Source organism: Panthera uncia, assembly GCF_023721935.1.
Source record: "Panthera uncia isolate 11264 chromosome E2 unlocalized genomic scaffold, Puncia_PCG_1.0 HiC_scaffold_19, whole genome shotgun sequence".
Lineage (NCBI taxonomy): Eukaryota > Metazoa > Chordata > Mammalia > Carnivora > Felidae > Panthera > Panthera uncia.
Window position 1 is genome coordinate 2426944 of NW_026057588.1, and position 16357 is coordinate 2443300.

At 41.2% G+C, this 16357-nt stretch overlaps 1 pseudogene; it reads left to right on the forward strand.

The window, feature by feature from the left end:
* The first annotated feature begins 2078 nt into the window (after positions 1-2078).
* Positions 2079-3584, forward strand: LOC125916091 (ornithine decarboxylase-like; annotated as a pseudogene).
* The last annotated feature ends 12773 nt before the right edge of the window (positions 3585-16357 follow it).

A 16357-nucleotide genomic window follows, 5' to 3' on the forward strand; every position in this document is an offset into this window, starting at 1 on the left:
ACCTCAGGGGAAGCCACAGCCCGTACAAGGCCTTGACCGGAAGCGGTGCACAGCCACTCTGTGGGGGATGGACGTGGAAGGGGCTGGAAGCACAGAAACCATTTAGAAGGTTCGAGTGTGAGATGGTGAGGGTGCCACCTTGGAGGGAATGAGGTTGATGATTAAAAGCGGTCACACCTGGGGATGCCCGGGGGCTCAGTCGGTTAAGCGTTCAGTTCAGTCAGCTCAGTTCATGATTTCCTGGTTGGCGGGTTTGAGCCCCGCATCGGGCTCTGTGCTGACAGCTCAGAGCCTGGAGCCTGCTTTGGATTCTGTGTCAGACAGGGCGAGAGGACAGACAGGGCGAGATCCCACAGAAATGAAATAAGAGCTCGGGGCATGGAAACAGGGAAATATCAGAAAATACCCTTGAGAGACTGTTGCACAAAAGTAAGAGACGTGGAAGAAGAGGAATCGTATTGGCCCAAAGAGTGAGTGGGGGCTATCACTTATGAGGAAGACAGTATTTAAATGCAGCTTGTGAAAGAAAAGTACAGGGGCGCCTGGGTGGCTCAGTCGGTTAAGCGTCCGACTTCAGCTCAGGTCACGATCTCGCGGTCCGTGAGTTCGAGCCCCGTGTCGGGCTCTGGGCTGATGGCTCAAAGCCTGGAGCCTGCTTCCGATTCTGTGTCTCCCTCTCTCTCTGCCCCTCCCCCGTTCATGCTCTGTCTCTCTCTGTCTCAAAAATAAATAAAAAACCTTAAAAAAATTTTTAAGAAAAGTACAGCATCGGTAGCTCAAACCAAACAAGAGATTTGACCAACCACAGGGTTGGGTTCAGATTGGTCATTTCCTCCTGGAAGTTTTATCCCCTGTGCAGCTCCCACATGACACTGTCTGGCTGCATGCAGGTATTTTATTACCATGGTTTCACAGCAAATTGAATCTTTAATGACTTGAGAGCAACCATCTCTATCCTGACATGACTTTTTTTTAAAAGCTTTTTTTAAGTTTATTTATTTTGAGAGAGTCAGAGACAGCACAAGTGGAGGAGGGGCAGAGAAAGAGGAGAGAGAATTCCAAGCAGGCTCCGTGCTCCCAGCACAGAGCCCGATGTGGGACTTGAATCCATGAAGCTGTGAGATCATGACGTGAGCTGAAACCAAGAGTCGAACACTTAACCGCTGAGCCACCCAGGTGCCCCCATATCCCGACATGGCTTTTAAAGAAGGATTTTTCGGGCGCCCGGGTGGCTCAGTCGGTTGAGCGTCCGACTTCGGCCCAGGTCATGATCTCACGGTTCGTGAGTTCGAGCCCTGCGTCGGGCTCTGTGCTGACAGCTCAGAACCTGGAGCCTGCTTCAGATTCTGTCTTCCCCTCTCTCTGCCCCATCCCCACTCATGCTCTGTCTCTGTCTTAAAAAGAAATAAAACACTAAAAAAAAACAAAGAAGGATTTTTCTTTTTTGAAATATTACAGCTATATTCTGATAAATATTTACCTGGTAAAGATATTTCCATCCTTTAGCTTTATGATTCCCCCACCTTCATGCTTAATAGTATCTTTCAAAACTCATAGGACAGTTTTTGTTTGATTTGACTATGACTATATGGGACATACTAATGTGGTTATGCTTTCTATTTCTCATTTCACAGGGTATTATCTCTAGGTAGAATTGGCCTGTAGATTTAAAATTGATGAATAATAAATCGGTTACAATTCTTAACTGTTCAACATATGCATACTCTAAGGTACAGACAGACGTAGACCAAGGCAGCCAAAGTAATTATGAAATTGGAACAAAATATGGAAGACACTTTTGCTGGTGATATTCGATGCTTTGGTTTAAACCCGTACCAATCACTGTTTATTATATGATGCATAGTCTGTGCATTTAATTGTCCAATTATGTGGTTGGTCAGCCCTCTCATCCTCCCCTCTGCCAAGCTGTGGAGTCGCCTCGGGTGGCAGTCCTGCATATTTGGCGGCGACATCTCCATGGGGCGTGGCCCACGGAGCCTGTGCCCTCTAAGACAGAAATTCTGTGTTCATCAGAACATTTCCACTGCTGTACCGAGGGCACACACATTTTCAGTGGGACTTGGAATTCCAGAGAATTGCCTTTGTGAAAAACTGGCAATAGTTTCTTTAAATTCCATCTCTCAGTTTTCCATAGGAACATCAAGAAACAATGAACAGCTTTAGTAATGCAGAGTTTGACCGCCATTTCCTTGAGGAAGGCTTTACTGCCAAGGACATTCTGGACCAAAAAATTAATGAAGTTTCGTCTTCTGATGATAACAATGCCTTCTTTGTCACAGACCTGGGAGACATCCTAAAGAAACATCTGAGGTGGTTAAAAGCTCTTCGGCAGCTCAGGCCTTTTACACAAGTCAAATGCAATGATAGCAGAACCACGGTGAAGATGTAGCTAGCTGCCATTGGGACAGAATTTGTGCAAGACCGAAATACAATTGGTACAGAGTCTCGGGATGGCTCTAGGGAGGATTATCTAGACAAATCCTTTTAAACAAGTGACTCAGGTTAAGTGTACTGCCAGTAATGGAGTCCCGATGATGACTTTCATTAGTAAAGTTGAATGATGAAGGTTGCCAGGGAACATCCAAAGGCAAGGTTGGTTTTGCGGGTTGCCAGTGATGATTCCAAAGCAGTCTGTCCCCTCAGTGTTAATCTGCTGCCACACTCAAAACCAGCAGGCTTATTTGGGAACCGGCAAGAGGGCTAAGTATTGACGTCATCGGTGGCAGCTTCCGTGTGGGAAGCAGCTGTACCGACCTTGAGACCTTCTGCAGGCCATCTCTGACGCCCACTGTGTCTTTGATATGGGAGCTGAGGTTGGTGTCAACACGAATCTGCTTGATGTTGGTGTGGCTTTCCTGGACCTGAGCTTAAATGTGAAGAGATCACCAGTGTTATCATCCCAGCACTGAACAAGTATTTCCCATCAGACTCGAGGATGAGAATCATAGCTGAACCCAGCATATATGATGTTGCATCAGCTTTCATGCTTACAGTTAATATCATTGCCAAAAAAAAACAACAAAAAAACCTCCTGTTAAAGGAACAGACACGCTCTGATGAGGAGTCGCGTGAACAAATCTTTATGCATTACATGAATGATGGAGTATCCGGATCATTTAATTGCATCCTTTATGCTCATGCACACATGAAGCCCCTTTTGCAGAAGAGACCCAAACCAGATGACAAGTATTATTCAAGCAGCATATGGGGACCGTTGCTGTGACTTGCCCGAGATGCATGCCAGCGATTGGACGCTCTTTGAAAACATGGGTGCTTAACACTTGCTGCTGTTTCTATTTTCAACGGCCCAGAGGCCAACTGTCTACCGTGTGATGTCGGGTCAACATGGCAACTGATGCAGGAAATCCGGAACCACGACTTCCCACCGGAAGTGGAGGAGCAGGACGCCAGCAGTCTGCCTGCGACCTGTGGCCTGTGCTTGGGAGAGCAGGATGGAGCGCCCCCCGCGCCCCCCCCCCCCCCCCCCCCCCCCTTTGGCCGTCTGCGCCAACGCTAGCGTTAAGCTAGCATTAACGTGTGCGTGCCGCTCCTGGAGCTGTTAACTTCGAGTCTAGCTTGAATTATGGGATTTGGGGGGGACCGTTTCACTTAATTAGCACTAGTTTTGAAATGTCTTTGTGAGTAGGGTTGGCACGGATGCACCAATACGGAAGACTAGGAGAGGGGTCACTTATCTGTGTTCGAACCTATGGAAACTATGTGAATATTTGTTTTATATGGATTTTTATTCACTTCCCTAAAGAATGCCCCTCAGCTGCTGGGCAAGCGTTTGTAGCTTGTGCGTCGGCAGAATGGGCCGAAAGCTTAGTGCTGTGACCTGTTTTAAAAATAAAGTATCTTGAGGGGTGCCTGGGTAGGCTTAGTCAGTTGGGCACCCACTCCTGCTCCCGGCTGAGGTCTTGATCTGGGGGGCTGTGGGTTCATGCCCCACCCTGGGTGTGAAGCCTACTTTAAAAAAAGGGAAACTGGAGAGTGTGATGCTAAGTGAAATAAGCCATACAGAGAAAGACAGATACCATATGGTTTCACTCTTATGTGGATCCTGAGAAACTTGACAGAAACCCATGGGGGAGGGGAAGGAAAAAAAAAAAAAAAAAAAAGAGGTTAGAGTGGGAGAGAGCCAAAGCATAAGAGACTGTTAAAAACTGAGAACAAACTGAGGGTTGATGGGGGGTGGGAGGGAGGGCAGGGTGGGTGATGGGTATTGAGGAGGGCACCTTTTGGGATGAGCACTGGGTGTTGTATGGAAACCAATTTGACAATAAATTTCATATATTGAAAAAAGAAAAAAATAAACACAGAATATGATCAGAAGGAGAAATAAAAACTACCATGCTCTGAAAAAAAAAAAAAAAAAAAAAAAAGGAACTTGAAATAATGTGGGTTTTTTTTAATGATTGTCTTGGTCATGAAAAGGCCAATGGTTAGAGGGGTAGACTGTTCTGTGAGTTCAGTCCAGCTGGTCTGGAACTAGCCTGAGCGGTTTTGCTGAAAACAGTACACAACACTGACTCATGGTCAAAGCATGCCACGTACTGATGGTTGGTATTGCTTTGTACTTATAAATTCAAGGCGAGTATGGGGGCAGTTCACACAAGTTTATTGATATTGTTTACTAATATGTTCTCACCTGGGGTCTGTGAGTGCCTGAGGCTCTCCAGTGCTGAGGCTGATTATACAGAGGGAACATGCCTCCAGGACCGGAAGTGTATAAACCTCATTTTGAGTTCCCTGGTTCCCAGGTGTTCCTGCCTACACTAGTGGCTCCTGAACTGAGAGTAAAGTAATGCAGAGCTACTTACAGAGGGAACACCACTGGATCTACATCTGACTTCTCTAGCTTTTTCTGTGAGGCAGGCCTTGCTTGGAATAGATACTCTTACTTAAATGTTTTTGCTATATTGTATTCTTTTCCTTGCAACAAACTGCAGTTGGGGTTCAGTCATTTGGAATCCTGTGAGGCTTCTTTAGCAATTAAATCCTGTCTGCCCCTATCTATACAAGTCTAACAAGAGACTTTTAAAATAAAAAGTCATTCTACTTCAAATTTAAATTTTATGGGTTGGGTTAATTTCTAACTTTATTTTTTCATAATCATAAACTGATGTACCTCTGTCTTTTCTTTCTATCCTTTGAGTTGTTTAAAATTAATACAACCCCCCACTTGTCTAGAAGATCCTTTTCTCACTTTTCTTGGAGGTTACCTTGTAGAGTTTCACTTTCATTACTGTTGTGTCAGAATCTAAAATTAGTAATTATTGGGGTGCCTGGATGGCTCAGTTGGTGGACCGCGCAGCTCTTGATCTCAGGGTGATGAGTTTGAGCCTCACATTGGGTGCAGACATTACTTAAAAATAAGGGCACCTGGGTGGCTCAGTCGGTTAAGCCTCTGACTTTGGCTCAGGCCATGATCTCTCAGTTTGTGGGTTTGAGCTCTGTGTCGGGCCCTGTGCTGACAGCTCGGAGCCTGGAGCCTGCTTTAGATTCTGTGTCTCCCTCTCTCTCTGCCCCTCCTGTGCCCGCACTCTGTCTCTGTCTCTCTCTCAAAAATAAATAAAAATTAAAAAAATTAAATCTTTTTTTTTAAGTTTTTTTTTTTTCAACTTTTTTTTTTTTTTTTTTTTTTTTTTTTTTTTTTATATTGTTGGGACAGAGAGAGACAGAGCATGAACAGGGGAGGGGCAGAGAGAGAGGGAGACACAGAATCGGAAACAGGCTCCAGGCTCCGAGCCATCAGCCCGGAGCCCGACGCGGGGCTCGAACTCACGGACCGCGAGATCGTGACCTGGCTGAAGTCGGACGTTTAACCGACTGCGCCACCCAGGCGCCCCTAAGTTTATTTTTAAGAGAGAGACAGAACGTGAGCTGGGAAGGGGCAGAGAGAAGGGAAGCGGGGGGCACAGAATCTGAAGCAGGCTCCAAGCTCTGAGCTGTCAGCACAGAGCCTGACGTGGGGTTCCAACGCACAAACCGCGAGATCATGACCTGAGCCGAAGTCAGACGCTTAACCGACTGAGCCACCCAGGCGCCCCCCCAAAAATTAAATCTTTAAAAAATAAAATTATTTAGTCCCTTTCCCCAAACTCTTCAAAGCTTTAGAATGCTTTTATTTCAAATGCTTTTATTCATTTGCACATCCCATTCTTGTCCAGGATAACTTTTCTTTCTCAAGTACAAAGTTAGAAATCCATTTTGATAGCATTGCTGGTAGTAAGACGCTGAGTGTTTATTTGCATATATTTTCATGATGGTCCCGCTCTTGTAGGATTATTGAAAATGATATGCAACCCTGAGTTGCCAGTAATTTTATTTCTACATCTTCAAAACATTATGTGATTCTCCCCTATTTTCCATTATTTCTTTTAAAATTTTATTCTCTGTTTAAGGACATTCCTTTTTAGGTCATCTATCTTTCCTTCCTGGCTATTTCTCAATCTTCCTTTTCTCTTCACTGGGGAGCAATGTGATATGGGTGTGTCTTTCAGTGTACTTTGTTGATTTTTATTAGAATTGTTTTGCTTTCATAATTTTGCATTTGATTCTTCATCAGCTCTAGGGAATGTTTAATCATAGTAAGCAATGTGAATAATAATGACAGTAATAATCATGGTAAATAATAGTAATCATTTAAATAATGCCTGAAAATCTTGTTGTTTTTTTTCTTTTTAATTTCTAGGATAAATCTGTCTATCTATCTAAAGTAAAATGAGAAAAAAATATAATTAATGGTAGTGGATTGCATTCTGGACTTGAAAAAATAGGATAATTGACATTTTAATATCATCTTTGAAACACATAATACTATTGGATCAACATTAAATTTTCTCATTTTGATCATTGTATCGACATTATGAGATAGTTTCCATTTACTTAGGAAATATTTTTATATATGTATATACACGTGTATATGTGTGTGTGTGTGTGTGTATTACAACTATAGTGAGATATATATATATAGATATATATAGAGATATATATATATATTACCTCACAAGAGTTGTAATGTAATTTATATCTATGTATCATCATTATATCCTATTTCCTAAAATTTTAAGGATGTTTTGCATCAGTGTCTGTATGGTGTTGGTCTGCAGCTTTCTTTCAAGTATTTTTTATTTTTGTTTTAAAATTTTATTTTATTTATTTATTTTGAGAGACAGAGACAGTGCAAGTGGGGGAGGGGCAGAGAGAGAGGGAGACAGAGAATCCCAAGCAGACTCACTGCCAGCACGGAGCCCAAAGTGGGGCTCGAACTCATGAAACCATGAGATCATGACATGAGCTGAAAACCAAGAATCGGTTGCTTAACCGACTGAGCCACCCAGGCACCCCAGCAGTTTTCTATTCATAGTATTACCTGGTTTTGGTATCAAGTTAAAGTTAAAATCATAAAACTAGTTGGGAAGAGTTCCATCCTTTTTTTTTTTTTTAATAATTTTAGTAGAATTGGAATTATTTCTTAAATATTTAAAAGAACTCACTAGTGAAGCCATATTGGCATGAAATTATGGTGGAAAAATTTAAAACTACCAGTTCAATGTCTATAATAGAGGGCATTTCAGATTACTCATTTCTTCAGTGACCATGAGTAGTTGAAGTATTTCAAGAAAGTTTTTCTTTTTTGTCAATTTCTAGTTTTCATAGAGCTGTTGGAGTTATTTAAAATATCATGTATAATCTTCTTAATATCTCTAATATATCTAGTGCTATACCATCTTTCATTGCTTATATTGGTAATTTGTCTTTTTTTTTTTTTTTTTCTTAACAATCTACACAGAGATCTATCAACTACATTGATCTAGTTAAATGACAGCTGTGGGGTTCATTGATTTTCTCTATTTTTATCATCTATTTTATTAACTTCTGCTCTTTAATATTTATTTTCTTTTGTCTACTTTGTTTTTGTTTTATATTTACAGTGTCCTAACTTAAATGTTGAAAGTATTTACTTATCTTTTTAATTTACAAAATGAGTACTTGATCAGTTGTTCTTCACAAACCCAATGCAGCTTTCTGCCCATGGATCCTGTCCCTGTGCTTTAATAAGACCACATTTTTGCACTGAAAAAAAAAAAAAAAAAAAAAATATATATATATATATATACGTATATGTATACACATATATATACATATATATACACATATATATACATATATATATACACATATATATACACATATATATATACACATATATATACATATAAATATATATACACATATATATACATATATATATATATATATATATACACACACATACATATACATTTTCTTCTAATCTCAGTGATAGTAAATCTTGAAATATTGGGTTTCATTTCACTTGGTTCAAAATATTATCTACTTTTTCTTGTGGTTTCTTTTTTGACCCAAACATCGTTTATCAATGTTTTCTTTAATTTCCAGATATGTGGGGGCTTTTTTCAGAGTATTCTTTTATGAAGTCTTGGTTGAATTCCCGTATGGTCAGAGTATATAGTTTCATGATTTTAATCATTCTACATTTATTGCAATTTATTTTATGGGCTATGGTCTATTTTGATGAACATCCTTTGTGGACCTTAAAATATGTTCTGCTGTTGTTGGAGAAAGACTCTCTAAATATCAATTAGACCAAGTTGGTTGATGTGTTAGTTTCCTACGGTTGATGAAACAAGTTCATCAATTTATTCTATCACAGTTCTGGAGGCTAGAATTTATTCTATCACAGCAATTTATTCTATCACTGTTCTGGAGGCTAGAAGCCTGAAATCAAGATGTTAGTAAGGCCATGTTTCTTCTGAAAGCTCTGGGGAAGATTCCTTCCTTGCCTCTTCCTAGCTTCGGATATATTTTGTAATCATTGAATTTTTTTCATCATGGTAAGTGTACTCTTTCATCCAGTAGTGTGATTCCTGGATTTTACAGTAGTTCTATTTTTCATTTTTTGAGGAACTTCACACTGCTTTCCACAGTAGCTGCACCAATTTGCATTCCCACCAGCAGTGCAGGAGTGTTCCTTTTTCTCCACATCCTTGTCAATGCCTGTTGTTTCTTGTGTTTTGTCACCAGTAGCAATAAAGAAAAAAAATTTTTAAAGCAGTCAGAAAAGAAGATAGTTACATGCAAGGGAAATCCAATAAAGCTATCAGAGGATTTTTCAGCAGAAACTTCATAGGCTAGAAGGGAGTGGCATGATATATTCAAAGTGCTGAAAGGGAAAAATCTAAGCCAAGAATACTCTATCCAGCAAAACTATCATTTAGAATAGAAGGAGAGATAAAGAGTTTGAACAAAAACCAAAGATCATAACCTCTAAACTAGACCTACAAGCAATTTTAAAGGGACTCTGAGTGGAAGGGAGGACCATAAATAAGAGTATGAAGAGTAAAAAATAAGAGTATTTTTTTAACACAAAAGCAGTAAAAATAAATATTTCTGTAAAAATCAGTCCACGGATCTATAAAATAAAAGGATGTAAAATATGAGCTGATATACCCAAAATATGAGGAGAGGAGTAAAGAATGGTTTAAGTGATTATCAGCTTAATATAGACTGCTATATGAATAAGATGTTTTACACCAATATAATGGTAACCACAAATCAAAAGCAGTAATAGATATGCAAAGAATAAAGAATTCCAAGTATATCCCTAAAGAAAGCCAACAAACCATGAAAGAGCAAGAAAAGAAAGGATCAGAGAAAATCTATAGGAACAACCACAAAACAAGTAACAAAATAGCAATAAATATATATCTATCAATAATTACTTTGAATGTAAATGGACTAAATGCTCCAATCAAAAGACATAGGGTGACGGACTGGATAAAAAAACAAAACCCATCTATATGCTGCCTAGGAGAGATGGCTTCACAGGTGAATTCTATCAAACATTTAAAGAGGAATTAATACCAATTCTTCTCAAATGATTCCAATAAATACAAGAAGGAAAAATTCCAGATTCATTCTATGAAGCCAGTATCACCCTGATACCAAAGCCAGATAAAGATACCACAAAAAAAAAAGAGAAAGAGAGAGAGAACTACAGACCAATATTTCTCATAAACATAGATGCAAAAATCTTCAACAAAATATTAGCAAACCAAATCCAACAATATATTTTTAAAAAGCACACACCATGATCAAGTTGGATTTATTTCTGGGATGCAAGGGTGGTTCAATATTCACAAAACAATCAACGTGGTATGTCACATCAATAAGAGGAAGAATAAAAACCATGTGATCATCTCAATAAATGCAGAAAAAATATCTGACAAACTACAACATCCACTGATGATTTAAAAAAAAAAACCCTCTGTAAAGTAGATCTACAGGGAACATATCTCAACATAATAAAAGCCTTATATGGAAAAAAACCACAGACAACATTGTACTCAATGGTGAAAAACTGAGAGATTTTCCCCTAAAGTCAGGAACAAGACAGGGATGTCCACTTTCACCACTTTTATTCAACATAGTCCTAGAAGTCCTAGGCACAACAATCAGACAACAAAAATAAATAAAAGATATCCAAATTGGTAAGGAAGAAGTAAAACTTTCACTATTTGCAGATGACATGATACTGTATATACAAAACCTTAAAGACTCCACCAAAAAACTACTAGAGCTGAAAAATGAATTCAGTAAAGTTGCAGGATACAAAATCAATGTACAGCAATCTGCTGCATTCCTATACACTAATAATAAAACAGCAAAAAGTGAAATTAAGAAAACAATACCATTTACAATTGCACCGGAACCAATAATATATCTAGGAATAAACCTAACCAAACAGGTGAAAGATCTGTACTCTGAAAACTATAAAACACTGATGAAAGAAATTCAAGACGATGAAAAGAAATGTAAAGACATTCCATGCTTGTGGGTTAGAAGAACAAATATCGTTAAAATGTCTACACTACCCAAACCAATCTACACATTTACTGCAATCCTTATCAAAACACCAATAACATTTTTCACAAAGCTAGAACAAACAATCCTAAAATTTGTATGGACCCACAAAAGACCTTGCATAGCCAAAGCAATCTTGAAAAACAAAACTGGAGGCATCACAATTCCAGATTTCAAGTTATACTACAAAGTGGTAGTAATTAAAACAGTGTGGTACTGGCATAAAAACCAATCTCTGGTTTTTTAGTTTTATAGAGGCATGACTCAGTTTGTTTGTTTTTCCTTTCCTTCCTTCCTCCCTTCGTTTCTTTCTCTCTCTCTCTCTCTCCCCCACCCCCCTCCCTCCCTTCCTTCCCTCCCTGGTATACTCCTGCTTCTAGTATACCAAATATAGTGTATTAGACCACCTGATATTTTTCTACAAGTCACTTTTGCTGTTTGTTCATTTTTTTCCTTTCTATTTGGTTCATTTTGCATAATTTCTATAACTACATCTTTAAACTCACTGATCTTTTCTTCTTCAATATCTTATCTGATTTTCATACCATGCAGTGTATTTTTTGTTAGATATATTCCCCATAAATTCCATAGATCTATTTTTGTATGTTTTTAATCTATTTCTCTTTTAATCAAGTTATTGGTTTTCCTATGCTTCCAACAACAAATGCAGTATATTTATAAAAGCTCTTCAAAATATTTGTCTAGTTTTATCATTTCAGTCACTTTTGGTGTTTGTTTCTATTTTCTTCTTATGCTAATATGCTATATGTCTTACATTCCTGCTCCTTTGTGTGCATGATAAATTTACTGGGTGCCAGACAAGATAAACGTTACATTGGCAAGTGTTGCATTTGCTTGTGTCCCTTTAAATAGTCTCAAATTTTGTCATGGCTTTCACTAAAAGTACTTGGTAGCTGTTTTTCCTTCGAATGTTTGCTTTTAATTCTTTTCAGTGTGAGTCCAGAGCAAAATTTAGTCTGTGTTTAACTAAGTCTCACTATCTAGGTGATATACTTCTGAGGATTCTACCTGTTGTTCTGTACACTGTATAATGGATGTTTCCATGCTGGCAGATGAGAACATAAATGATTCCCCGCCCTCCAGGAGCTGCAAGAATTATTCAGTATACTGCCTTCTAGGGGTGCTTTCCTAAACCTCACATAGTTTACTCTTGCACTTGTATAGATCTGGACACAGTCAACAGTTTCAGTGGATCTCTCCTCAATTCTTTGCCTCTCCTCTTTCCCTGTACCTCCCAACTCTAGCTCCTACCCTTTCATAACTAAATTCTAGTCACATTAGTCTTGTACCCTGATTTTTGTCTCCAGGCTCTAAGGGAGGGAAATCAAAGGGCTCCACTCCAGTTTCCCTACTGGGAAGCAGTGTCCCAGTGGCTACCCTGAATTTCTGGAAGAATTCTTTAAGATTCGCTGAACAGCCGGAAACAAAGACCAGAGAAATTGACCAGAAAACAGGAAAGAAAATAAATGAGAGTCTTTGCCAGGCAGGAAAAAAACAAAAACAAAAACAAAAAACACCTGAAAATCAGAGAATGAAATTGTCACCATGTGAGAACAGTCTTTCTGATGGAAAGACTTGAGTATCTAACCAGAGGATGGATCTTCACTTATTCCTAGGGAACCACTTATAGGTGCCCAGTAAAATACCCTGATTTAGGTACACCTGTGATGGAAAAAGCCCCTATTACCCTCGAATGGGAAGCAGCCCTCTTGTTCACATTGGTACTGCAAACCCCAGGGTTTCCCTCAAACCTCAGAATGATCTCACCACCCAGAGGAGGTCCACAACTTTCTGGATCCTTTGGACCACTTCCTCTCACCCAGATCTAATAGAACTACACTTATTTCAGGGTTTCCTCTGTGGCATAGGGTGAGGGAGAGGGAGTGATTTTGCAGCAGGCTCGGGAGGCAGAGAAAAGCTAAAACCTTGAGGTGCCAGGGATGGCACAGGGGCCTACAGCACCCAGCCAAACTCAAGACCAGGTGGTAGAAGGTGGGTTATAGACACCAGGGTGCAGTAGACAGTAGGTGCAGGAGCAGGTGAGGGAAGCAGCCTTAGGGACGCAGGGGGAAGGTGGGAGTAGTGTGGGGACAGTGGGGCAGGAGCCGGCCTGGAGGCTGGGCCACGGAGGGAGCAGGCTGCCAAGGGTGCAGAACAGGGCCAGGGCAGCCACCGGGGCTGCGCGTCTCGAAAGTGCAGGAGGGCCAAGGAGTCAACGCTGCTGCCAAGAAGCCATTAGGCGAGAGGGGAATTTCCAGGCTGGGCCAATAAGGCACATGGAGAGCCCCAGAGCTGGACTGCTAGGGATTGCGGGGGAGGGGGTGGGGGGCCGTACACCTGGAGGCCAGAGAGCCCAGAGAGGTACAGCCAGTTAGACCAGAGCTCTCCCTGGCCTCTGGCAGGGTGCCCACCTGACACCCCACCCCTAAGCCAGCAGTTTGGCACTTAGAGGCTCCGGCTTCCTTCCTCTCTGAACCAAAGCCTTTCCGCAGGCAAGTCCCACCCTGGCATGCATACCTCTAATGCAGTGCACTGGCCGGGTTCTCCCCCAGGCCCTGGGGCTCCAGCTGTGCCTGGAAGTTGGCAGGTTGTGTTCCTTTCTGGAGGCTCTGGGAAATCAGATTCCTGCTTGTGTGGGCTGTTGGCAGAATTTAGTTCCATGTGGTTGTGGAACAGATCCCTAAGCGTCCAAGGTGCTTTCTGGTTGTGTTGAGATCTGCAAAGTCATATAATTTCTTCAAAGAGCTCTTTCTGTGACTCAATACCCTGGCCTGATCTTACTGAATCAAGACTGAAGACGCTGGCTATCAGATGTGTGATGCTCAACTTGGCTCCTAGCTTTTTTCTCAGAACCAGCAATGGGCCGTCAAAGGGCCTTATACAGCCCCGACTCTTCCGTCTGCCTCTGTCTCCCTGCAGCTGGGAAAGGTTCCATTTTCAAAGACTCGTGTGATTACATTGAGCCCACCTGGTCAAGTCTCACCAAAAACTGCATTACATTACACACGCGAAGTCCCATTGGCCATCTGCAGGAACGTTCCCAGGTTCTGGGGATTAGGGCATGGACATTTTGGGGAGCAGTGATTCCACCCACTACAGTTCACTGTCTGGTCCTCAGATTCGTTATGTGTCCTACTTGCAAAATATATTATGCCCATCCCAAGATCACAAAAAGTCTCATTCTATTACAGTATCAAGTCTAACACCCAAATCTCATCATCTAAATTGTCTAAATCAGGTATGGGTGAGGGTTTGGATATAATCCACCCCGGGGCTCAAATCCTCTCCATCTGTGGATCTGTAAAATTAGAAAACAAGGTAACTGCTCCAAAAATAAAATGGTGGAATGGACCTAGGATAACAGTATACGCATTGTTTCAAAACGGGAGAAAATGAAAAAATAAGTAAAAGCCACAAGTCCCAAGAAAATCTGAAATCAAGTTTAGCAAACTACATTAGGTACCAAGGCCTGGGAATATATTCTGTGGTTCAGGCCTCTGGCCACTGGGCTCACAGCTCCCCACCCTGGGTTCTACTCTGCCCTCGGAGTCCTCCTTTCCCATCACAGGTAACAAAGGTTTACAGTTTAGAAATTTGCTTAGCCAGTTTCATGTGAGATCCCACGTTATTTCTACTAGAATGAATTTCTTGAGAGCTTTGTGGCTCTTCTGTATCTACCAGAGATTGATTCCATTACACAAGAGGTTGGTCCACAGACTTCCCCCCTGAATGATCCCGTTATCTATTTTTGACTTTTGCTGAGCTGGCCGTGGGATGCCTTTAAGCTTCTTAGGTGCTCTCGGGTTGCAGAGGGGCCTGCTTAGTCACAATCTCTTCAAAGAAATGTCATGTGCCCGCATACTGTTCTTCTGATCTTGCTGAGATCTTACAAAAGGTTGTACAGCAACACCTGTGGCTAGTTCTCCAGAACATGCTTTTCTCACCATGAGTCACTTCCTTTCAATGTCTTTTGCAACTAAGACAGGATAAGAATTTCCCAAATCATCAAATCTTGGGTCTTTTCTGTTTAATAGTTCTTCCCTACATTTATCTCTTCCCTATTACATTTTACCATAAATGGTAAGAGACAAGGCCGCACATTCAACAACGTGTTTAGAAATTTCCTCAGCTCAAAATGTCCATATAAAGACTTTATATTAACATTTGCAGGAGCTTTGTTTTGAATACTCAGAATTTGGGGGGAAAAAACAAAAGGCAATTAAGATAAAGGGATAAACTGCAGTATATCCCATCAGAGCATTACTCAGCAATGAAGAGAACGAGCTATTTATACACACAACAGGAGTGATTCTTAAAATAAGGCTGCATGGAAGACAGCAGATGATAACAAACTTCTAAGGTTCCACTATAAAGAAGAATCTAGAAAAGACACATTTATCCATACTGGAAGTAAATCAACGGTTGCCTAGGGAAGACACGGGAAGTATTAGGAAGGGGCATGAGGTAACTCTGGGGGGTAGGTATGTCCAAGAACATGGCTGGGTGATCCTCAGGTTTGTGCATATGTTAAGGCTTACCAAACGGTACGCTTTAAGTGTGTGCAGTATACTGCATGTGGACTATACCTAATGAAACTATAAAAAATGATTCCACTAACATCCGGGTCTTGTGCTTCTACTGGAACACCAGATCGAGCACCAATATAGTGACTCTACCCTCCCTCTCCAAATGCCCTGTGAAGAGAGCCTCTTCCTCAGCACTAAGGAAAACTGGCAAGCAGTGAAGGCTGTTTGCAAGGGAGTCCCCAGAAGCTCTGGCTGGTCACAAAAACTACAACTTTGGACCACAATGTCTGTGCCAGTTCTTGCCCATGCGGCAAAGACACTGGGTAAAGAGCCAGGGAGGTACAAGTATCAAGGTAAACTTTACATTCTTTGCTCTGCCACTGACCTTGGTCAGAGAGTGACACAGCCCTGGAGATCCTAAGAATTTCCACGCATCCCGATCTCATACAGTCACAGTGATTGGAATGTTTGTGGACGTTTTTAAAATGGGCACATCCACTCCCACTTGCTGCAGTCTCCGCAATTCCAATTATTCACACCCAGGGAGAAATTTATTTTTGTTTCCTTCCTGGGATGGTAGGTCTTGCAGCCAGAGACTTGGGCAGCAGATCAGATTCTGACCTTCAGGGCAGCGGGAACTTGGCAGGTCCTCAGAAACAGCTTCCCCTAGCAGTGCTGGGAAACGTGGCACCTATGCTGGAAATAAGACACATTCAATCCACGCCGCTCCCAAACACCGTGAAGGCTGCCCCAACCTTCCTCAACACCACCCTCAAATTACGCTGAAATCCAGACAAAATCAGGCCCACAAACCCCTGACCTCTCACCTAAAAAGCTTGTGTCAGCAACACCAGAACTGGACTGAGAGTGGTTCTGTG